The following is a 15,726-nucleotide window of genomic DNA, read 5'->3' as shown; positions in this document are numbered from 1 at the left end:
GCGGCGGGCGCCCTGCAGACAGAGGTGTTGGGTTCGGCGTGAGAATCTCAGAGGTCCTAAGGGCTGCAGTCATTAAAACTGTGGCAACTTTTGAAGGAATAGAGTTATTAACCTCCATGACCCCAGACAAATTTAAACCTGACTAACTGCAGGTTTCTCTGAGGAATCAAGGCACATGTTTGTAAATTGCTTGGATATTCAGCGTGATGAAAGATGTTACATAAATGACAGTTATTAATATAATAGTGGCAAATGGGTCAGGAAGAAGATTTCAGTACTGATTTAGGCTGTTGTTTCTATCCAACGTCAAATATTGGTCAAGGTTTGGATACTGATGTCTTGCAGAAGTAATATCATATTCACCTTTTAAAACTGAAAATCCAATTGGAATTACAAATTGTTTCTCTGGATTGAAGAAAGTGTTGGAACAAACTCTTCTAAGAAAGTTCAAATCAAAACTGTACTAATTCCTTATATGAGGTACAGTCTGGGATTAAAGATTTGATTTTGGCCTGTAATATTGTTATCTACTGAATTACTGCCAAAAAAAACCCCCAGCAACATTTGTAAAGCCAATTTTCCCAACGCAAAGAGAAAAAGGTACCTGAGAATGCATGGTATCCTCATTGCTCTGGAAGATGCCATAAAGATATAAATTAAACTAACATTTTCTGAAAGAAAACAAATGAATAAAAGCAAGCTGAAACATGCATCACAAATGAAGTTTCCTGTTACAACCTAAGCAGAGATCGTGTCCCTGCAGAGCATCCCACTGTGATACATGGAGATGCAGAAGGACAAGCTCACCATCCTAATTCACCGATCTTAAACAAAGATCATAGCTGTTACACACCTTGATGTTATTAGCTTCTTTACAACTGCTGCTTGGACAGTTCCAACAACTATATATAAACATACATACATGATCATATGCATCCACAGACACCAACTTCCCTGCAATTCAAAGCACCAAGCAATCACTTACAGATTATGAACAGACATTGCTTCCATCCCCCCACCCAGCTACTCAAGAGGCAGCCCTCTTCTACAACAGACCGCAAGAACCAAGCAACAGCACCACTTCACAACAAGAAATGAAGTGGAATTGCTCCCAGATTTGAAGTCAAAGAAGCTATCAAAAGTAAACAGTATGTAATTACCCAAATGGCAATTTGCCAGAACACAACACAAATTGCCTGAGCCAGTGGCTCCCAATTCAAAGGTGGAGGCCTTAACAATTGGGGTCACAAGCCTAACCAAAATTAAATCAGGGAAGCTGGGCTCAGAAACAGAAGTGTGACTCCTGGGCCCAGAAGCAGGGTCAACAGGGAAAAACTCTGGAAGCTGTTGAAAGGTAAAGGTCCAGCTCTTTACGGATTCCAAGCATTTCACATAGCTTGTGAGAAATAAAGTAGTAACTGGTTATACACACAGAGAGTGCATGTTTGTTCAACACTTCTCATGGAATGGATGTCCAAAAATACCAGCAATCTGGTTACAATTGACTTTTTGGTAGGGAGATGGAGTAAGGGAGGAGGTGTCAAAAAAATTAAATACCACAAAAGTGATCCTCACTGATCAAATGATTAAAAAATAATTCCCAGAAGATTTTAGTACTGGTAATGTAAAAATGAACTCCCAGGAGATTATGCTACTGTTAATGCTACTAACGCCTTCAACAGGTTCCCCCCATGTTAAAGAGAAGAAAAAACCCACAAAAAACTAGCATACCTATGCCCAAATCTGGGGTGATTCAGAGGGACATTTGAAAAGAGCCTGCACTTAACACCCTCCCTGTCACAGTAAAATGGCAAAGTGTGTTTTCCTGCTTATTGTATTTCTAGCAAACCACACAAGAAAGAAAGAGACACTTCAGATAGATGTTTTAGGCCAGCTTCAGCAATTTTATAGGTCAAAACAAAACCCTATGCTCCCAGAAGTCAGAGATCCTAAAGAGCACTTCCAAAATTTTGTGACTACACTCAAGCCTGAAAGCAGTGTATCAGGATATAAGGAAATCTAAGGAACCCAGTTTTACAGAACATTTCAGTAAGGCTTTGGTAACTTTTTGGTGTATCCAGGCCAAATATAGAGTGAACCTGGGTCAATTTATGGTTTTTGGTGGAAACTATGCAAAATGTGGTGGTTTCAGCTGAGTTTCGTTCTGGGGTTTGGGTTTTATTCAAAGCCTGAACTCTAAGGGAAACTAAAGGGACATGAAACCATGCAAGATAAAACGGAAATAAGTTTTGCATGAACACTGAAAAGAAGGAGTCGGTTTCATGAAGTGGAGAGAAGGGCAAAAGCCCCGACCAACGAACAGACCTGCAGCTTAACATTCATCATACATATAATGCTAATTCTAATCTTCACCATTGCTCTCTCTGAGGAATCATTCCTCATACTTCACCCAACTCAGAAATTTGAGGTCAAGAGAAATCACTTTTCATTCACAAAGCCTTCCGGATTTTTAGTTGCCCCATATCATCTACTAATATTTTCAGTCAGGTGCTAAGATTAAAATAACAGCTTTTTATTTATTCACGTTTAAACCTATAAACACTTACGCCTTCACATATATCTTTCTTTTGAGACATACCCAGTATCATCATCCTCGACTACACACAAAAACAATGCATAGTGAATCTATAACAACTTCTTCATTTGGTTTGCAGCATGGATTTTTGTCTGGTTAAATGTCTAAATTACTCCCACTTACAGGTTATCCACATATGGACTGAAAGCTGAACCCATTTGAGAATTAGCTTTTAACAGCTGACCTGGTGCCTCAGCAAGTGTTTTGCACAGTCTCCTGGGAAAAAGCACATTCATGAGCAAGCCTGGAATCACAAACCTTGCACCAGACGAGGCCAAGTGCGTTAATACTTTTCACACAGCAAGTTCAACTGCCCTACTGCTACAACACTGCTCAGTGGCCAAGTGATAGAACAGCATTAAAATTATTATTTGCAGAGAGAGCCATCTGCCTGCCATCACATAAGAGGGTGAAATCGCCTACCAGTAAGTGAGAAAGGAAAGACATGACAGAGTTTAAAATGAGAAATATAAAGGGAGCGAAAAGAGGAAAGCTGGCAAAACCAGCAAAAAGTAAAACAAAAATGAATTAGAGCTGCTTCTCAGCTTACTATTGGATCTATTAACATCATATCCCAAAAAATTATAGGGTTTCCCCACTACCCTCACACTTAACTGCTACTGCATTCTTATAAATTGCTACGTTACATAAAACACTGTGTATTTTTAATGTCCCTGTAGCATCTGAGCAATTATATGCATTATAGTTCTGTATTTTCACATCATTGAGGAATGATGGCTTCAATTCACCACCTCTGTGCTGATGACTCCCACATCTCATTCCCAACCAATCTTCTTCTATCTAAACACACATTTCAGCCAGTTTTGCTTCATCTTACAACTGTTAAAACCTTTTTCCGTCTGTTACTGAAGACTCAACAGCAGTGACTTCAGACACGCTGATGGGACAGCATTTTTTTTTTTTTTTTTTCACTTGCCTTTAAAAAGAGAAACTATAAAATATCTAATGGAATTACTGGATATCTACAGTTAAAGGCATTAGAAAAGATCATCGAGTGCTTCTAGACTCAGAATGTAAATCCTCAACAAGTGATTTAGGAAAATCATTATGGATTTTAACAGAAAAAAAAAATGAAACATCACTCCTTCCATCTGGCTGGTAAACCTACCTACCAACAAGTTCAGTTCATTATAGACCAACACCAACCTTACACCTCCTACCTAGTAATGGTTATCAAATAGCATATAACAGCTTTCAGAGACCAACAGTAAATCAAATCAAGAAAAATAGCAACAAACTTAAGTACCTGCATAGGTCCCTGCAGCTCCCATCTGCATTCCACTCCATGCCCCAAGTGCACACACCCACTGAAAAAGCCCCCCAGTTGCTGCAGAACCTCAGCTCAGGTATTGGCACTTAGCTAAATCAGGAATCTGTAACTGCAGTCCTTACTGCTCTGATTTTTTCCAGACTTGCAGAGGTAGCCTGGGTTGTGGATTGTCAAAGGACATTTGGAAGAGGTAGAATTAAAAGTAGTGAAGGTGCAGCCGGTTTATTGAGGCATGTGAAGCTGGGGGAACCTGGGGCAGATATAAAATCAAACTGTGTCTCCTTTCCCCTACAGCTCTGATCTGTTGTTAGCATGGGACATCATGGCCCTAGTCAGAGGAGTAATGGTCACTCAGAAAAGAGGAAGTGAGACCTCAGTGTAGTAGTTTTTATTTCACCGATTAATCAGGACCACAGTGGGATCCCCATCACTCCATTAGGTGTGCCAGCGCTCCAAGGATGCGTCACACACGCCACACAGAGTCAGGAGGTGTTCCTGCCTAGCTAGTTATCCCATAGGTCTTCCACACTGTGGAACATAGTGGCAGTACTAACCAAAACATGCTAAGTAGCTGCTCAAATTTCAGTTCCTGCCTAAGGAATGCTTATTTCGTTCACTCATCAGTTCTGCCATGCACAGCTTGCTTAGGAGTTCACCCTGTTCTCAACCTGTAACTGCGAGGGAAGAAGAGACTCAAAGGCTCAGAGGTTTTGTTCAAATGGGTATAAAGAGAGAATTTAAGCTTCACACATCTCATCTAAACGGTCCAAAACTCCTTCTGGAGAAAAGAAAGAAAGAAATCTAAAACTCTCTGGACTTTCACACAATTTTTCCAGCTCTCCCATCTGTTACACAGACTAGACATTTTGCAGATTTCTTGGAGAACTTCCTGGCAACCACCAGCAATCACCAGGGCAGGATGCATATGTGTTAAACTGAAATCTTAAACAAAATCATCTTTTTGAGCTTCAAACATTTTTTTTTTTTTTTTTTTTACTGTGGATTCTGGAAAATGGTTTAGTATTATTTTATTTTATTGCAGCTACTTCAACCATGCCCCACCTTAGGAATAACAGTGCAGCAAGGGCTTGGGGGTTACCAAGCGGGTGTTTTACATGGCCCTTCTAGGAAGGAAAGAAATTGCACAGGTCTTTTTTTCTGGACGACTTGTTATTTCTATTATGGTGAATTTTCTTTCACTGTATGCTGTTGTGATTCAGATCAAACCAAGATCACAACTCATTTTTTCAGGCACACACAGCTAAACAGACAGACTCTTCCTGATTATTAAGTCAAACAACCTGGGGTCCACGAGGTCAATGGCTCAGTTTGTCCCAGAGCTGTTAATCAAGCAAGAATTAATACACTGAGAATAGGAGAAATTGTCAGTTAAGAGTCAATAAAAGGACTTCATCTCTTTGTGAATCCCTAATAGCTTAACAGCTTTCTCTTGGATGGATGGCAGGTACCATGAAACATGTAAGTATGACCCCACATCACTGTTAATGCGTAGTTAGTTGTTTTTACATTCAAGGACATTGTGGAAGTTCACAGCTTTCACTAAGCTTTCTCCTTTACAAATGATACCAGCAGCATACACTTTGGGGGATTTATGGCGGCATAAAGCATGGACGGGCAGTAACTTGTATCACATAAGACCCCTCCCCTTTCACAGGCAGCACCTCACAACTGCCGCCACAAGTAACACAAAATACTTCACGGTGCTGCAAAATCTAGAGCTTTATCAGTACATTTTTGTAAAATTACTCAGTGTCATTAATAAACTTGTTGGTGATTCATGAAACAAATCACCTTAAAAGCCCTGATTAATTTATGGTTTTTAATCAATAAATGTGTTCTCAGTATCCTGTTCACCCCATAATACAAGTAGGTAAATAGTGAGGTAATATCACGTCCTCTAACTACCCATAGGGTAGGTGAATTTTAGATATACTTACATTCCACTTGTTCTAAAGACAGAAAATGAGGAGAGATTAAGCCTCTTGCAGAAAGGCACAGAGGAAGCTGCTGCCTGTGATGGGATAAGACCTCAAGTGGTAATTCTGTGCCCATTCTGGCTGGCTATAGCCCTCCACTTCTCTTGGGAGTCACATCTTAAAAAAAAAAAGAAAGATCTAAAAGTGTTAAAACTGAGTGTAATCAAAACCAGGCTTCAAAACAGAGTGGGAGAGCAGTGAACCTAAAAGGCAGAAAGCAAGAGTCACCGTGAACTCACTAGCAAGAAGACCAAGGGAGGCACTAAAAGAGGGTTTGAGATGAAGTAACACACTATAATTACTTGAAATCCAACCGCTAAATCTTCCTTTGCTTTCCAGAGTAAATTGCTGACAGAGGAAGTCAAGTTCTGGATTAGTGCAGTGACACATCTATATGCTTGATACAAACAGAAAACCGGGAATGCTGGAGTCAGTGGGAGTTACAAGTGCTCGGCACCTCCTAGGGGATATGTACTCTGCAATCACCAGTGTGATGGCAGCATGTCTGGGCATAACCACGCAAGTTTGAACTGAACTACCTCAGATAACAACGGCATTCACAGTGCAGAGATCAAGGCTTCAGAAAGCCTTTATGAGCACCTTTTCTCCCACAAACAAATTTTCTATAAATATTCTGCATTACAAGGGAACTAAGACTCAGAGTGAAACAAGGAGATTCCCATTGGCAGCCCAATCTTAAATATTACCTCTAACAATCAGGGACAGAGCAAATGCCATCAGGCCTCTGGCGGATCCAGTAAAAGCTAACAAATCTCAAACTCAAAAATGCAAATGCTGAGCACTCCTTGATTCCTCTTCAAGGCCAATAACTGTCCAGTAAGTAAACTTTAATAACTAGTGGAAATCAAGAAAAGTGTAACAAGCTGCTCAATAATTCTTTGCTAACGGGAAAGAAGGATAGAAATAATTTATGTATAAATTGTAAATGTCTCTGTGATCCTGCTGTAAAAATCTCAGGCAAAATACACAAATCATTATTTTATTTAAAAGAAAGAGGGGACAAAAAGGTAATAATCATAGTTATTTGATCTAATTATTCCTAAAGGAATCCATATGAGACAAGAAAATACATAAAAACCACCACTCCTGATCTGCTACCTGGGGAGAATAAAAAACATTCTAGTAGGAAACATAGGTGAAAAAATAATGAAATTAGCATTTCCAAATTGTTTAAAAAAGGATCTTCAGCCTAAAGAGAATCGACAGCATAGCTTTAAGGATAGATAAATGGCTGCCTCAAGGATCTGTCTTACCTCCTCTTTTTTTTTTAAGTAATACCTTAATTTGCATAGTAATAACCCAATTATTGTAAGATTAGGTGACAGAAATCTCATTATTACTGTTCCTACAAAACAGTCGATATTCCATTCAGTACCTTTTAATGTTACACACCTTAAAACATAATTATTCCAATATATGCTCATTCATCTTTAATGCAATTTCTTTAATAATAATAAAAAAGACTCTTCCTGTAATTGTTAGGGTTTTTTGGTTGAATATATTAGTGTTAAAACATGATTTTACTCGTTCAGGCTGCTATAGAAACAAGCAAAGCCAACCAACTGCTTAGGGGCATGCTCCCTCCCCTCTTCCCAAGAGGGAGTCCACCAAGAGGCCTAAAGCACATATGTTAAAATATGTTGCAACAACTCTCTCTCTCCATCTTCCCACTCCCTGCTTCTTCCCACGCTGAGAGCTGGTCATAAGACAAGCTTGCAAACAAAATCAAATATATAGTAGCATCAGGCTTCTGAGAGTTATTTGTGTTTAGGGCTTGCTGTTACGGGGAGAGGGGGAAGGGTTGTGGTTTTAGGGCTGCGGGAGGAGAAATCAGAGCGAGTGCACAGAGGCACGGGGCTTACCTGCCACAGGCTTTCTCAGTTTCAATTACAAAGATAATAAATGCGATAAGTGGTCAGTTACCAGATTAACAGCAGAAAGGAAACGGGGGAAGGAGATAGGGCTGGCTCCATCAGAAGAACACAGCACCACACATGTTATGCTTCAAAAGGATGTCATGAACACTTACGAGAGTGGAAACAGCAGCTTCTGTTTTGCCAGTCCCATTTACCTCGGTGTATGCAAGGTAAGGCTAGGGAGCCTTTGCCAGGCAAATCTTCTCTACTGCTCCTCCAAATCCAAGATGGCTGGAACCAACTGAGAGTTGGTACCACCAGGCATCTGATGGGAGGCCGTACAAAATCAGTTGCCAGTGCTTAGCAGCCGGTGCATTTCACAATCACTTACAGAGGCCGGGAAGAAAAGGACCGCATACATACACACTCCATTTACGGACAGAGTCCCCTTCACAATCTACCCGGGGCGTGTAGAGCGGCGCTTCAGGAAAAGTTGGTGGAAGCTGTTCTTCGCATAAACAAACAAATTGAGCTTGCTTGGCTTTCAGTTGATCGCTTATCCCACCATCACTAAAAGCAGTAAATACAAGATGCAATTTCACAGGAGTTATTTACTGTTTAATTTTTGTGAAAGCCTTCTGTCAAAATGGCATGAAGGAGAAGTAATTTGGCCAAGTTCCAATTTTCAAAGTCCTTTACAATCACCGAGCCACCGCAGGTCCGATTAAAAACGAAGAGCGTGCGTGGCTGGAAACCATCCCTGGGTGGAAGAATTCCAGGGTTTTTGCAGGGTTGGGAACACAGCTTGCTGATCTTGGGGGTTAGGCAGCCCACCTCCCACTCCCAATCACTACAGGGCTAAACACGAGTGGGAACTGCAGGGCTGCCTTTTTATGTTGCCCTGGATTTTACAGAAGGGGAAAATATCACGTGCCAGCACACAAAGCTGACAGGAAACGACCATCTCTGGTGCTGCCCGCAGGCCTGCTTGGGGGGACGAGTTCCAACGCAGAACGGTTGGACCTTTTCTCTGAAGATTTTGACCACTTGCCTAATAGTTCTGGTTTTGAAAAGTTTCCAATTATACCATGTTCCACAGAAAGCAAATTAAAATTACTGTTTTTACTTGAAAAAAAAAAAAATAAAGCATTGAATATGCTAATGATTTTTCCTTACATTCTTATAATCTCATTTCATGCCTTTAAACAGAAAACCTTGTGAATCTTACTATGAAAATTATCAACAAAGAAGAAACAGCCTTCCATCTTACACCAAAACTTGGAGGGCTGAGTTTATACCATCCTGACCCAATCTGACTGAAATTGAAAACTTTTCCTCTTCCATTAATAGCTTTTCCAATTCAGCAGTTCAAAGCCACAATCCCTCACAGCCTATGCAAGGATTTGGGATCATTTTATAAATCTGTGTGGCAAATGAACATGAAAGAGAAACTCTCCTTATGGCTGGGAACTATCCTTTGGGGGGAAAAATGTTATTAGCTTTTTAGAGAGCATTTGCAAGGGTAATTTGCACTACAGCATCTCTTTTTATTGGCCTTGCAAGCAAGTGTTGAAACAATTTGTCTTATCATATATATTCACTTTGAATAGGGACCTCATGTGAAATGCTCCTCTTGAAATAGGAAACAATGGGTTTGAAAACCAACGCTAAAAAAGGTTGACGGTGGCAATAATTTATTTCAACAAAGAAATATTGAAAGTGAAGGGGGAAAGGGAAAAGGAAAGGATAAATGAAAAAGGAAAGGAAAAGCTTCTGATTTAGTCTCACAACTTAAGGCAGCTATGCCAAAGCTCCCAGTTTGGTCCTGCAATTTCACAGGTATTATAACAGGAGGGTAAATCACTACTCCTGGACATCATTTGTATTCCATTATTTCTTAAAAGTCCTCAACCAAAACCAGGGCCTCACCATGTGAGACTCTGTACAAACAAACGGTAAAGCAACGCCTTTACCACCCCCAGACAATTCACAACATACAGCTGTAAGTCAGGATTACCATCACCTGTAAAGGACAGCAGCACAGGAGGGAGCATTTGATACAAGGAGTACAGAAGTCAGTGGAAATCTTTCCCCTCTTTCAGTGTGCTTTGACTCATGCAAGGAGCAAAGGCGCAGATTGCTCCTGAAAAAATAAGCACTTCTCTTGCACTGAAACCTCTGAGGCATCTCAACCTTGCTCTGTGGGACAGAAGACTCTGAGCAAAGAGAATCGATCTCTTTTATCCTTTGGTACAACAAAATGCAGACTGTGGATCTCCAATTATGACAGTGGCATTTCATTCTGCTAGGGCAAATAACTTCCATTTTAAGGAAGGAAAAACTATTAATTACATGACTAGGAAACAATACTACCTTTGTAGTGAAGTTACATATAATTTGAAGTGGAAAACCAGGGAAAGTATACTTTCTTCCAAATAAAATCAGTAACAAAAAGATCTATGGAAATGTAACAAGAAATATTAAAATCAACAGTCACCAGTTACTTATGTTTCTAGTGCTGATTCTTCCCTACAGCAAAAATTCAATTTACAGATGACAGCCCTGCAAGGCAGTTTGCTAATGCAGATCCCTTCCCTTTCTATTGGAGTTCAAGGGATTCCCAATGGGGGTAAGAGTCCATTCCTCACAGGCTAAAATGATTTACTTGTTCAGTTGCAGCAACTTTTTTATCTCCCATCTCAGCGCTGTATTGGGTATACTAACCAGAATTTACCCAGCAATACTATTTACTCTGATTTTTCAATTAAATGCATTTTACTCGAAAAATGTTTTTTAATGGAAACTAGCTAGTTTCAACAGCAAAATTCTCAAGCCCAGAATAACTGAGTTGAAGAACACAGATAAAAACCCCACCCCAAAATCACCCCACAGGACTGCAAGATGTATGCTCACCCAAGCTGCGAGTTCAAGCCCCTGCTTCACATGAGAGCCCTGAACCACGATTCCACGTTTTGTGGGTGTATGTTAACCTCTGGGCTATGAGCTACTCCAAAGTGGTGTCTTTCTCTCAAGGTTGGGCTTGACTTCTGGGAGGGTGGGCTTTTTTTTTTTTTTTTTAAGTGAAAATTCCTGAAAGCTTCCTTTTTCATTCCGATTCAGAAAAAGACAAGAACAGAGGGTTATTTGAAAGGTTATTGAAAAGTACAATGGGCCAGTGCTTCAACTTTCACAAATCAACATAGCAGCATTTAAATCAGCGTAACCCTCTTGACATGACCAGCTTTCAGCTTGACCCAACAGAAACAGAAATGCTGTAGGCTTTTTATGCTCATTGAAAACCAAGAAGTGAAGCTGACCAGCAAAAGAAAGCAATTAATTTCTACAAAATTCTTGCCTAAGACAAGAAAAACGCAACGCCCCCTCGCCCAAAAAAACCTACATCCATTTCTTTAAAACATTTATTCATGCAAAGATATAGACTCAAGTCCTATGTCCTTAGCTAAATTCTCAGTGGCTCCTGAGAGATGTCTGTGATAGCTTTTCCTCACCTATGAGGACATTTCACTGCATAAATACTGCATACATAAAAAAAGGCCAAACTCTGCTTCACTTGCTCATTGACAGAATTGCCACTTGTTTACTCACAGGAGTAAGGTAAGTCTATTTGGCCTCGTGTCATCAGCTTGGAAGGCAATGTATATTACACATTGACATTCACATCAATACTAACTTCAGAAGTAGAACTTGTCTCTTTCAAACTGACCCATACAGGAAAATATAAAATAGACAAACAAAAAAAATGCAGCTAACAGTACAGGAGAAGACAGACAGACTTAGTAAAATAAATAAATAAACCCTCAAACCATTGTACAGTTCTCGCTGATGCCTTGGTCAGCACTATGCACCGTCATAAACCGAACAAAGCAATTTCTGGCAGCTTTGAACACCAATTTAAGTCCAAAGCTTACTTACAATTCATGTAAAAAGTGAAACTGAAGCATCAAAGCACATGACTACATTTTTAACCAAGCCTGGGATATGCTGTTCTAACCACATGAACTATTTCTTGCCGCTTATCATGGCCATCATCAAGACTCCGTATTTGGCTGCTCTGCAGTACTTTGTAGTGTTTCCAAATGAAGATGCATATTATTATATAGATGTAGCTACCATACATGTGAGTCCATCTGCTTGCTGCCAATATAACACACTTGTTAAATATTGCATTAGTATTTAATTGTGACATAAACAGGCCCATATTCAGCAAGTGCATAGCTTCAAATGTTTGAATAAGTGCTTACTAAAGTCCTTAAAGTTAGCCAGGTGTTTAAGCACTAAGCTGAATCAGGGCCAAAGTCAGAATAAGTGTTGACATGGGATAATATAAAGGCTTAATATCGAATGAATAACGAGGCCAACACAAAGCTCATGCAGCTGAATTTCACTGTCATTAAGCTACACACACACACATAATTCCTGGAGACATCTGATCTAATGGAACTCTAAGGTCAAGCAGAATGATTGTTCCCATCTATTTCAATGTGAAAACAAAATTATTGGTTTGTGAATACAAAAGTTCTCTCAAGAGTAAAGCTGTTTGAGACAGACTTGTCCACACATAGAAGAAGGACTTAAATGTTTATCTAAAAATCTGACAAAAAATTTACCTATGACCCTGACAGATGTGTGATAAAAACTGTAGAACAATTAATAAAATCCTGCATAACACTTCACTTAAATCTGCAAATTACTTGATAAAAATCTGGCTATCTTTCTACTGTATCTCCCTTCTCAGATGACTTCATTACAAAAAAGTAAGAAAAAAAAAATCCCTCTTCATTAAATGTCTCAAAGAAAATGGAATAGCTGATAGAGGAATCTGAGCTCTGACTATTCTGAATGTCCATTGTATTTTTAAGACATGTCGTAATATTAACACTTTCTAGGTTTAACTACTCACATGTGGCTGCAACATTAGAAATCTAGGTTTAAATCACACAGACCAAGTTTTGTTGCAATATATATTCCTACCAGTGTGTGGCCTACATTATAGTCTGGGGAGTCTGCCATCACATAATGTGTCGCTTTCTATAAAATAAAATCTGGGAATTATTGAAGCCATTGTCATTTCATATGACAAAAATATCAATGTTAAATGTGCCTTTAAAACATTTATCAGTCATATGTGTCAAGAAGCAAGAGATAAAGAATATTTCATGTGAGTAAAATGCGGGTAAGTTAACTTGACAAGAACATGTATTCACTTAAGAACGGGATATGTCCCTCTTGGCATGGACATCATACTGTGCAGAGTCTCCAAGAATTTAATTAGAGTTTGTAATATAGTAATTAACTACTGTATATTGAAACCTTTTGTAATTTTTATTTTTTATTTTCAATAGAGGTTGAAAAAAAGAGAAAGGATCATGCAAGAGAAAAACAATGGCACAGGAAGATAGAAGCTACTGTAGATCCACAGGCATTAAAGGGTGCGTGGCAGGCTTTGTCATCTCTGTGTTCCATCACTGACCTCACCTTGGACCCAACTACTTATGACACCTTCTCTGAGTTACACAAATGATGCAATAAAGTCTGATTTATATTTGATAGCTCTCCAGAAATAATTCCACCTCTTTAAAGAAAATATCATTGCTGCTTCACAAAGTCAATGGGGTAAATTCTCCCAGTCTCTAAACAGGTATCTTCCACAACTTGTCAACCATAAGTATTGATGGTTTTATGCAGAAAATAAAAGTAATTCCAAACCTGGGTCCAAACACAAAAATCAGACATTTGAAAGCACTGAAGATGCTTCCTTTTATAACGTACATGTCTCTTAGGGCTTTGTTTGGCTTCTACAAACACCAATATAGTCTTGAGGAGATTTTCTAAGTAATCTAGACCAAGTCAGGAAGTGGGGGTGAGCCTAACCTGAGATCCCTTTTCTCCTTTTCTCACTCCGAAAGCAGGGCCAAGTACAAGAGAAAGGGAGAAACTGTTCAACCGCACATTGCATATGGTCCCGTAGTCATATTTACAGTTGCAGGGGAGAGGACAGGGTGGACTTGACAAGGTGTTAGGCCTATTAATCATCTCCTCCCCTGTGAATCTACAAGTCAACACTGACTCTTGGAGATCTTTAGGTTAGCTCTGATCCCCTGAACAATCAGCGAATCCTGAACCTAGTCCTTTCCTCAGAATTCTTCAAAATTTCACGTTTATGAAAACAGTATCAGGATTAAATGGGTAACATCTGGACCTGGAGTAAAAACATACATGTGTATTATTCCAGCTTGATCCTTGTTTGGGTGGGTGACCTTAACCACTTCTGTTGTCATTTCTTCACCCATAAAATAGGAATAATAGTAACTTACCTCTTTGATAAAGTACTTTGAATTCTGTGAGTAAAAAGCACTAAGAAACAGCTGAATTTCATAATTAGGTGTTGTTATAGTCTAAATAGGATTTGGTAAAATTAAAGAGAATATAAAAGCATCCAGGCTCTGATTTATCATTACTTAGTTCCTGCGGGTAGTCTTTCAGACTATCTTTGCCTTCTTCACTCAGCTGTACAAAGTGTAAACTTAACATTACAGAGATTGGATGTTAACACATTCAGGATAAATGCATCTATGAAGCATACACAGACATGACGGTGAGACAAACTTACCACAGTGTCATGGGTTACCACATGACAGCTGAGCCGTGACTTTCTGTGTGGATGCTCTCAGGCTGCTGCAACTGCCTCTGAAAAGCTTTTAAACTGTGGTGACTCAATCACTTCAAAAAAGTGGCTCCTGACCGAGTTTTCAAAGCCAGAATTCTCACTGACTGTGGAGTCGTAATTTGTCTGCTGGGATGGATGTCCTTCAGCCCTTACTTGTGCTTCAAAATGACAGACTTTTTGTTGGTTGGTGAAGCAGGGGCAGAGTTAAAAACAAAAATCCTACACAGTTTTTCCATGCTGCTTCCCATAACTCTTCTCACATTTGCTTCAGACTGGATTTCCCGGGGTCAGAAAAGGAAGCAGCCAGCAGCAGGGGGAAGGACATTCACTACCACTGCATAGCGAATTTGAGGCCTGCTCAAAGGCCACAGAGTGGTATAAGGGACCCCCTGGTGCTTCCCCAAACAGCTCTTCCCACCAGCAGGAGCCCCGAGGGGGAAGGACAAAAGCCTGCAGGGACTCCAGAGGGAAGCTGGAGAAGACGATTGCAGCCTGAGTACCAGCATCACCAACTACACCTTGACTGGCAAACGCAGGCCAGGGCCTGTTCTTTGGCACAACATGGCTTGCAGCCCTACAGCTCGATGCTCCTTCCTCACCCTGCCATAGGGCAGACTCACCCATGATGCCTCACGGGACGTCTCTGGTTGCTGCTATCCCGCAAAATGAGTCCCAGATGCTGGCTGGGCTGGTGGCCACTGCCATGGGCCCCAGCCACACCAGAGCGCACACCAACAACCACCACAAACCACCGGCTGTCGGTGTTGACTCCTTGCCCTCGTCCTGCCTCCTTTATAAGTACAGGCCTAGACACTGGGGGCTACATTGGCATTACTTCACAAAACAGGCCTTAAAATGAAATGGCACAACACTGCTCGCACCCATACCAAACACCCAAACTGCTGACCAAGAATCGTGCCACGCCTGTGGGAACTCCTAAACTGTCTCTGAGCTCTGTTGGTGTAAAGGCTGCTTGGCCTGGCTCAAAACCATGCCACCATGCCTTGTTCCAACAAGGTGAAAGTACGGACAACAGCATGCAGGGGCCTGGGACATTGTCTCAAATCACCAGGGGGGTCACCCCTATGACCTCCCTGAATCCCCATCACCCAGTCCCTCAGTGCCATGGTCACCCCCTCCATCCTTCCCCCAAAGGGCAGCAAACTGCATTTACTGAGCCCTGCAGGGGGCCCTGCAGCCTTACATGTTGGAGAAACTTCTTCTCCCTGCACCACCGGCTGGGCACCCCCCACCAGAGGGGAGGGCTAAGGGAGGCA

This window comes from Egretta garzetta, unplaced genomic scaffold (assembly GCF_000687185.1).
Source record: "Egretta garzetta isolate BGI_Z169 unplaced genomic scaffold, ASM68718v1 scaffold81, whole genome shotgun sequence".
Lineage (NCBI taxonomy): Eukaryota > Metazoa > Chordata > Aves > Pelecaniformes > Ardeidae > Egretta > Egretta garzetta.
This window is presented reverse-complemented; position numbering follows the sequence as displayed.